The following is a 10,745-nucleotide window of genomic DNA, read 5'->3' as shown; positions in this document are numbered from 1 at the left end:
ATTCTGATTGCATGCCTTTGTGGTTGTAATGCAGAGATAAAAAGGGAAAGGGATGGAAGGCGGCATATTTGGGCCCTAGTAAAACTTGTTTAACAACTTTTCTTTTCTTGCATTGAAGTTTTTCTTTTATTCAAGCTGCAGCTTCCGTCCCTCGACCAGACCACCTTGGCGCAGTTCCCATCGTAGCGTTCTGTGGTTGTCCGTTGGCCTGCGTGGTCATAGGACGGTTCGGGGGCGTTACAACGGTGGTATTAGAGCATGTTTATGATGCTCACGGGACACACATTTTCAAATGTTTTATCGAGTAAATGAGTCGCAAAGGCAATTTTAGGAAACTAGTACGTCCTTGTGCATTTTAGGTATATGGGTTTAGGACTTACCCTAGGTTGCACGTGCAGATGTTCGATCGTGAGAGTGAGGAGGGACTGTCGTGGGGTGATTCACAAGCTAATATAGATGAGTGGCGAGACTCATCAGAGGGTGAACAATACAATGGTGCTGAGGAATGGCAAGAACCGTTAGAGGGTGAGTCATATGCTGCTGAAGAAGAGTGGAGAGACTCATATGATGTTGAGGGAGAACGACAAGAACTGTTAGAGGGTGAGCCATATCCATATGATGTTGAGTGAGAACGGCAAGAACCGTTTGGAGGTGATTCATATGATTTCGTTAAAGAGACAAGATCAAGAGAGACTGATGACCGAACAACGAAGAGGTCGAGTTACGAACGAAGTGATTCGGAAGAATCTTTATACTGAGTCCGAGTAAGGCCAATGTACAGGAGAGAAAGGATGTTTAATCATGCCGATGGAGAAGACCCATGTTATCTGCGATATGATAATCCCGTGCGACAGCCGTCAAGTTCCCACTAAAGATTGCCAGAGACACGATCAGGGAACCATGAGCCGTATGTACCAAGGAGTGTGCCACAGAGGCAGAGGAGTGTACCTGAAAGACCAAGGATTCCAAAAAGTGTAGCAAGAGATCATGTGTTATCTGTATTCCAAGAGATATTGTCACTTATGCGACAGCAACAAGCTTCGCGCCCTAGTGCATCAGAGTTCCCGAGTTTTCTCGAGATTGTGACGATTATGAGGGATTTGAGAACCGAGTATTTCAAAGGAGGGCCAAGTACGGTTGAGACGAACTTTAGAGCAACCCGTTGCCAAGAAAATTACAAGTAGGATGTAGCCAAGTACTATCTTAAGAATGATGCGAGTGATTTGTGGACTAGTGTGAAGAGCAAGTATGGTTATAGGAACCCAACATGGGAAGATTTTCGAAGAGATTTCAGCAAGGTATTTTCCACCAGAGGCGAGAGATATATTGGAGATAGAGTTCATGACTCTAAAGCAAGGTGAGAAGACCGTTCGTGAATTCGAGTCTGAATTCACTCGACTTCGAAAGTATGCGTTCCGAGGACGAGAAGATGAAGCAAGTATGGTTCGCCATTTCTTACATGTTCTACGACCAGATATTCGTAGTATGCTTGTGGTTGTGACGTACAAACGTGTGGACAAGTTGGCTGAGAGAGCCGTGAATGTGGAGTTGGATTTATCAAAGGAGAAGGAAGCGAGGAACAAAAATCAAGATAAGTATGAAGGAAAGAAGATGCTGAGTGATAGCGTGAATCGAAAAAGGAGTCGATCCAGTCTAGAAGTACAAAGCATAACCCCAAGGAGGGGAGAAGTGGTATGTTACTCATGTGGAGAAGTTGGCCACTATTTCCGAGAGTGCATGAAAGCGGGACATAATCACCCATCGATGCCACCTCACATCAAATGTCATCAGTGTGGCGAGAGAGGCCATTATAAGGCAGCATGCCCGATGATCAAAGCTATAGTAGCAGTACGAGAAGTAAGGGATCCCCATCGACCTATCCCGAAGTTGAGCAACCTGTGAAGAGGCGAGCAGGAAAGGAGCATGTGTATCCTTCCCCTTAGGTAGTTAACCCATAAACCTTCATGACTGTGGGTCACCGGGAAGGTAAGTATGGCCTCTAACTATCTCTTTGTGTGATTGTGTTGTGAGCTTTGTGTGTTTGCTTGTTGTGTTGTTAGAATCGTGTAGCGCTTGTGGTACGCCTGAGTGTTGGTTGTTGTGTGTGTAGCCAAAACATGAACTGAGTAACTCAACTCGGGTCGTGTGTGTGAGAGATAAAACAGTCTCCCCACCAAACAACGATATCGCTTTGGGTTATCGAGAAGAGGACCATCATTTGTGGCGAGATGATGATTTTGTTCCAAAGGTGTAGCTTCTAGCGTAAGAAATAAAGTCACTATAATCAACAACTATATCCGCAACATATTTTTGCTGAGACAGAAAAATACCCTCACTTCCACGACTTACTTCTATCCCAAGAAAATATTTCAGCTTGCCTAAGTCCTTCATGGCAAAACAACGAGACGCGTAATCCTTGAACTTCTGAACATATACAAAGGATTACCCACAAATGAGCAGATCATCGACATAAACCAACAAACGAAGCTCTATGTCTGCAAGAGTATAAGAGAAGAGCGAGTAGTCTTCATACGATCGAACAAAACCAGAATGAAGCAACGCATATGACAACTTCTTAAACCAACACCAGGGAGATTGTTTAAGACCATACAAAGACTTCTTGAAACGATAAACTCTGTCGGGATTAGCATGACGAAAACCAGGAGGTAACTTCTCTTACACTTCTTCTTCCGGATCCCCATGAAAAAGGCATTATTAACGTCCATTTGATACACTTCCCATCCTTTAGCAGCGACAAGATGAAGGATAGTACGTATTGTAGTCATTTTAATAACTGGAGCAAATATTTCATGAAAATCTTCCCCTTCAACTTGGTTATTTCCAAGAGCAACAAGAAGAGCTTTGTATCTTTCTAACGTACCATCGGCATTATACTTTGCTTTATAAACCCACTGTCTTCCAATAGCAACTTTACCATGTAGTAAAGTGATGACATCTCATGTGTCTTTATCCTCAAGAGCAACAACCTTTGTACCCATTTCATCATTCCACACTTTTTAACGAGTAGCATCTTTAAAGCTTTTTGGTTCAGCGGAATGCATAATTGCAACAAGAAACGCTTTTGGACCCGAAATGAAATATGTCAATGAACAAAGAAACGTACCTTGGACCGATTCGAAAGACTTTGAGGATAAATAGGATGGAGCATGATGGGTTTATTGAACAGAAATCACAGTATGAGCCACATAATCCTTCAACCAAACTGGCGGATGATGTTCTCATGAACTACAACGTAACAGAGCAACAACAGGTTGTGTAGTAACGGGAACAACAACTGGAACTGTCGGTGAAGATGCGACCATATCAGACAAAGGATGAGCCAGAACCACTTGGCTGGACATTGCATATTATGACAGAGGAACCACTGGTTTCGAGACTTAATCATTGTCTACATGCTCTTGTACTTCAGCAGGAGCAGAACTCCCCCTAGCTTCTACAACTGGTGGAAGAAGCCAATTTTCATTGGAGACAACATGAATCGAAGAAACAGGTAAGGAACATACATTTTTTCAGCATATGGAAAAATATCTTCTTGACAAACAACATCTTGAGATACGAAAAAATTATTCCTCCCAATGTCATAAACCTTCCACCCCTTCTTTTCAACAACATATCCAACAAAAATACAAACACGACTACGTTCACCAAACTTATTTTTATCAAGAGACATACGATGCACATAGCAAGCTGACCAAAAAATATGCAATTGATCATACACTGGTTTGCAAGTATGAAGAATCTCATAAGGAGAAACACCATGATGAAGCGCAGAAGGAGTATGATTAATCAAATAAGCGGCTGTGTGAATGGCTTCTCCCCAAAATTTGATTGGAAACTAGCTTAAAACAACAAACCTCTTGCAACATTAAGTATATGCATGTGCTTCCGCTCTACTCTCCCATTTTGTTGCGGATTACCAACACAAAAAGTTTGATGTAAGATACCTTGTTGTCTGAAATAAGCTGGGAGACACATAAACTCTATCCCATTATCGCTTCGAACTAGTTTCACCGTCTTACCAAATTATTTTTCTATGTATACCGAAAAATTCATCAAGACACCACGAACTTCTGATTTTTCTAGCAAGAGATAAGTCCAAACTGCTCTTGAAAAATGGTCAACAATAGTAAGGAAATAAACTGGACCACAAGAAGATAGGACACGATACGGTCCCAAACATCACAATGGATCAATGAAAAACACTCGCTTGCTTTATTTGAACTATCATAAAAAAAAAACTTCTCTTGTTTGCTTAGCTCTAAAACACATGTCACAAAGACTAGAGCTAGCAACTTTATGTGAACTTTAAAACATAGGTAAAGACGAAAGCACAGAAAACGAAGGATGTCCGAAATGTCGATGCCAAAATGCTTTCGTGAGAGGATTAGAATTCACATTGTGTACCTTTTCCGAAATAACATCATTTAAGTAGTAAACCCCATCACGCTCTTCACCGCTTCCAATCAAAGTTCTCCAAAAACAATCTTCTAAAACACACAATGCATAAGTAAATAACGCAACACACTTCGTTTGTTTTAATATTTTGGAAACACTAATTAATGTGCAGTTTAGGCTCAGCACATAAAGAACGTTCATCAAATAGACTGTGCTAGACAATGGGAACACTCCCACACACAACGAAAACATTTTACTCCTGTCTGCAAAACCAACAGAACAAGGCGCAATCTTCTCTACATATGTAAGCAAAGATAGATTGTCCGTCATGTGATGTGAAGCTCTTGTTTCAAGAATAACATCACCAAGATCTTTCTTACCATACAGCCGGTCTGAACCACTCCTGCTTGATTATTCAGAATCATTTGTTGCAGTCTTCAATTGTTCGGGAGTGAACTCAGGAAAAACAAAGGCATTAGAGGTTGTTGCGTGAGCTGCAGTTACTTGACCTCTTCCACGTCCAGCTCCTTCAGCTCCTCTACCTCTATGACAACGACCACCACCTCTGCCTTGGTTATGTTCTCCCCACCCGTCGGGAAACCCAACAATTTGCCAACGGTCCCGTTTCTCATGACTGGTTCTTCCACAAAGGGAACAGAGCATTATGTTTCCCGACTTCATAATTGATGGAGTTTCAAACTTATGACCACCACATTGATTCTCGGATTGTCCCAAGTAACCAACAACTTCCGTTGGAGCTTCGTTAGTTAATGGTAACATCGTCTCATGTGAATCCCGGCGAGCAACAAACCCAACAGCATCACAAATTGTCTCACGAACGCGAGTCAAAGAAAGTCTCTTCTTATATAACTTTTGATTATGCTTACCCGAGAGAAGGAAAAGGTTTCGTGCCAACAAAATTCGTAGAAAGCCCACCAAACCTCGCATCATCAAGACCTAACAAGAACTAATGAAGCTTCCCCTTCTCAATCTCTTTAGCATACTTGTCTGTCACACCACATGAACATATTCCACAAGAAAAACCCGGAAGAGCACAATAATTACATAGCTCATCCCACACGATACACAAGTTTCTGTAATAATCCAAAACACTTTGCCCATCTTGTCAACACGAAGCAAGTTGAAAATTAAGCTGATGAACACGAACTTCATTTCCCACCGAGAAACGCTGCTTCAAGTCTTCCCATAACAGATGTGCGTTAGAGACAAAGGTTAAAGTTAACTTGACATTTGACTCAATTGACGAACGAATCCAGCCCAAAATCATCGAGTTAACTGATTTCCAGTTCTCATAATCAGGATCACCAACTGGTGGCTGCACAATCGTACCATTGATGAATCATGTCTTGCGTTTTGCTTGAAGAGCATTCAACATATCCTAAGACCACTCATTATAATTGAGTCCATTCAAAGTGACAGACAAAATTGACATCCCTGATTTGTCGAAGCTGGATAACACATATGTTGACACCGCCACCGTCTGTTGCACCATTATCCCTAAGGCTTTGTTATCTGCTTCGGTCATCGTCGAAACAAAGTATAACTTTTAACAAAAGAATAGAAAAATCGAATCTATCGATTGTAAAGAAATAAAACTTTTAGGTATTTAAGATCTCTGACTCTAATACCATGTAGAAATGGATATCAAAGCTACCTTGTCTTATTCATTCATGCAACAAGAGTATATATACACCTAGCTTTAAGGTTTTCATTTAAGGTTTTACAACAACGTCATAGACACGTATGAGACTAAAGCCCATAATACAAACCTAGTGTTATACACGGCCCAATATGGCACAACAACAACAATACTTATAAATGTTATGCTCATGCACGCATATGCATATAAGTCACCTATACACATGTGTACTTATATATAGATACATATGCATACTGTGTGTGTTATATGTTTTTAAACATTAGTGCAAGAAAAATTAAACCAAAAACAAGGGTCAACAGAATATCAAAATTAAAGTTGTAATAATATATGTGTGGTGCATAGATAGATAAAAATGTTTGGAGAAGAGAGAACAGCGAAGAAACAGAAGACAAGAGACGGTTTGAAAGAACGTACTGATGCAATTGCAAATTGCAACCACAAAACATTCACACTCGTGCTATCTCGGGAACATCTCATGTTTTAATATTCTCTGATAGTTAATAGTATCAAAGTAAACTATAAGTCAATACAATTTGGACTTATATCCTAAGATCTTCGAGTTCACACACATTGCGACCAACATATGTTTTCCTTCAAACCCACGATCTTTGACCCATCTTCACATGTTTGATATTACACAACAAGCAAATAGCTTGAAAAGTAGTATCAATGTTACATCATATATATAACATGAAACATACAAAAAATTGTTACATCATATAAGTAATATTGTTTATTACTTTACATAGGCAATTTTGTGTTAGAAAGCGTATGCATGGATCGGGACGTCAATGAAATTTAGCGAGGACAAACAAAAATCAAACAAATATTCAAATCATTATAATATAAAAACAGTGAGATGCATTTTTTTTTGTTTTTTTTTTTTTTTGGTATCAATGTTAAGAAGTGAAAATACACATTTACGTGTAGATGAATAAGGAAATGGAATTATCATTCCCGAGTAACATGTTTCTGAAGCGGAGCCGACATGGAGACGAGACCACCAAAGCAAGTGCTGTCTTAGATCACAATATCTCCTTTCCCAAAGCCATCGATATATTATCCCCACAACACCTAATAATATATTAACCTCTCTCCATATATAAATAGATATATATATACTCACACATAACTATCGGTGTTCTATGTTTGAGGTAAAGAACAAGCCTTTATATATCTGATTTATTGGGTGACTAATAGCTACCTAGCTTCACGTACTAAATTAATTTTAGAAATTATTACTATATATCCATGCTTTAGATGGGATTTAGAGAAACGCATGTTGATTCGTAAACGTGCACGTAGACTTTTATGATTGTTAATTGGACGAAGGAATTGATAAACAAATTAAATAATTAAAATAAATAATTTTTTTATTTTTATCAGAAAAATTACCAAATTAAAAGATGCTTATTTATTTTATAAATCAAACGAAAAAATCATTCCTTAAATAATTGTAACATAAAGCACTTCACTCTATATAGACACCAATGAAACGGTCGCTAGTGATATTGGTCCGTTGATAGATATTGCTTATATATGATCCATATAAAACTCAATGTACAATAATTACCAAAAAAAAAAAAAAAAAAACTTTGATGTCTTCAATTCTGTGAAATATCCTGCACAGAATAAACTTTCTGATCACTAAATCACCTCCAATTCTCCTACGCAAATAAATTTTTAGATATTAAAGTTTAAAAAGAAAAAATATTCTCAGAGCTAGGACAAGTTTGAAGTATCTTATATTTGACTTTATCAACGTACGTAGATACATATCAACCACTGCGCGAGTCCCAATTCCCAAAGATGGTTTCTTTATTGCTTCTTCAACTTTCTTCGTAGGTCTTTTCTCCCTCTCCCTTCTCCCTTCTCCGTACCCTTTTTTATCATCATGAATATTTTCCACCGCTTCGTCACATCTTGAACGTTGCATACATTCATCTATATATACACTCACACACCCATATATATCTACACCACACTCACACTCACACTCACATCCCTATCTCATCTCTCTCTCTCTCTCTAGCATAAACCCATCAACGATATAGATACGGTTGGTTTTCTCCTTCGTTTTCTTCTTCTTCTTTGTCTTCTCCTCAAAGTCATGTCTAATCCAGCTTGTACAAATCTCCTTAACAATGGATGTGACCATAATAACATCAACTATTCCACTTCTCTCTCTTACATTTACAACTCTCAAGGAAGCTTCTATTACCCAAATACCACAAACCCTAGTTACACTAATCCTACTCCTACCACTTCCACTTTCCCCAACTCACCTCCCCTAAGAGAAGCTCTTCCTCTTCTTAGCTTAAGCCCCATAAGGCACCAAGAACAACAAGATCGAGGCTATTTCATGGACACCGATCAAATCAGCTCTTCAATCTTTCTTGATGATCCTCATGTAACTGTGGATCTTCATCTAGGTTTACCAAACTACGGTGTTGGTGAGAGCATTGGGAGCTATATTGCTCCTGATGTAACTACCGAGGAGCAAGAACAAGATCATGACCAAGGAGTAGAGATCACAGTTGAGTCCCACCTTCATGATGATGATGATCATGGAGATCTACAGAGGTGTCATCACTATTGGATCCCTACTCCTTCTCAGATTTTGATTGGTCCTACACAGTTCTCTTGTCCTCTTTGCTTCAAGACTTTCAACAGATACAACAACATTCAGGTATGACACCATTGATTCAAGAATCAACTCTAAAGACTAAACTCATTTCAAAATTTGATTTATTGTTATTTGAGCCTATTAGTTTGATGGGTATTTTCTGTATATTTGTGTGGTTCTAACTTCTAAGTACAAACTCATTAATGATTCATGGATCTTTAGGGGTATCATTAATAATGGTAATTAACAAGTACTACTACTACTTGCCTTGATGGTTAGTAACTCGAAAATAATTAACTTTTAAAAATTTGATGGTACACGTCAAATCAGTTTCAGGGTGTTGAATGATGATGGCTATGTAAGATCGACCTATCAAAGGGGTTTAAGTCGGAAGATTTTCTTTAACCAACAGTCTTTTTGTCAGACTGACTCTTTATAACCCTGATATATGCTCAGTCCACCTCCATCTTTATTGTCTCTCTTGATTTTTGTGAACTCATAAACCCCCAAAAAAATTATTCTTAAAGAGCCAAGGCAGAAGATAAATGTCTAGCAGAATATTTCGTAATAGAGACTTGGTTTTGTTTATATATATTAGTCCAAAGATAGATAAAGCTAAGGTCTACATGTCCAACTTCACTAGTCTTTAATATTTCATATGTATATCATAAACCATTTTTTGTTAAAACACATTTGTATCTTATACTATACGGTTAGATTATTTTTGTAACGTATATGTAAATTTATCGTGTTCATTTTACAATAATAACATAGCATTTAATGTTATTAGTTAATGAATTATTTTTTGGAAATTGTATTTGCAAATACAAACTCAAACCAACAGAAAATAAGTTTGGCTTTACGTTTGCATTAACAAATTTCAAATGTTGATGAAAAATGATTTTGATTAATATTCAAAAACATTTTTTCTGATAGGACTCGTAAACATATATATATATATATAAGACTTAATCAATCGTACTTATTGTTTAACTGACTTATTTGTTGTATGAAAAACGTTTTATCATAGATGCACATGTGGGGACACGGCTCACAGTACAGAAAGGGACCAGAATCCTTAAGAGGAACCCAGCCAACTGGAATGCTAAGACTACCATGTTTCTGCTGTGCACCAGGCTGCAAGAACAACATTGACCACCCGCGGGCCAAGCCTCTCAAGGACTTTCGAACCCTCCAAACACATTACAAACGCAAACATGGGTCTAGACCATTTGCTTGTCGTAGGTGTGGCAAGGCCTTCGCAGTGAAAGGAGATTGGAGAACGCATGAGAAGAACTGTGGAAAGCTTTGGTATTGCTCTTGTGGCTCGGATTTTAAGCACAAGAGGTCGCTTAAGGACCATGTCAAGGCCTTTGGAAATGGCCATGTTCCGATGGGGATTGATAGTTTTGGAGGAGATCTTGAGGACTACTATGAGGCTGCTTCTGACATCGAGCAACAAGATGATAGCAACAACAATGAGTGTTAATTAGGGGTTTTGTTTCTTTGTTCTCTCATGCATCAGTTGATTTGCATGCTTGTGTTCTTTAGTTTTGTTCTTCGGATCTTGGCTTTTTTTTCTGTGCTGGTTTTTTATTTTACTTTTTTAATTACTAAGAAGTTAACTAACGAGTTTTCTCCGTTAGCTTGAGAAACTTTTATTAATTAATAGAGCAAATTACAGAATTTGGGGGTGCAAAGTTGCAAACTTAATCAAAAAGACAAAGAAAGCCTAATTATCGAATTTAAATGTCATGTTCTACACATTCAATACATTTTGACAATGAATTGTTGATACTTAGGTTGTGAAAAAGTACACATAGCTGTTTTTACCTATTTCGATCCACTCTTTTTGTTGTCGTAAATATGTATGTGTGCATGTTCAAAACCTTATACAATATGTCAATATACTTGAGCGTTTGTAAACCAATGTTATTTGATCCTCTAAGTACATGAAACTAATGATGACATGTGTGAATTTTCTCTTCTTATAGATGTGGTTGTTCTTTTTAAAAAAAATTG

At 38.2% G+C, this 10,745-nt stretch overlaps 1 pseudogene; it reads left to right on the top strand.

The window, feature by feature from the left end:
- The first annotated feature begins 8,097 nt into the window (after positions 1-8,097).
- LOC104742638 (zinc finger protein WIP5 pseudogene) lies at positions 8,098-10,212 on the top strand (annotated as a pseudogene).
- Positions 10,213-10,745: the final 533 nt, after the last annotated feature.

The sequence above is a fragment of the Camelina sativa genome, chromosome 14 (genome assembly GCF_030686135.1).
Source record: "Camelina sativa cultivar CO46 ecotype springtype chromosome 14, ASM3068613v1".
Taxonomy (NCBI): domain Eukaryota; kingdom Viridiplantae; phylum Streptophyta; class Magnoliopsida; order Brassicales; family Brassicaceae; genus Camelina; species Camelina sativa.
Note: the sequence above shows the minus strand (reverse complement) of the source record. Positions and strands in the feature narration are given on the sequence as shown.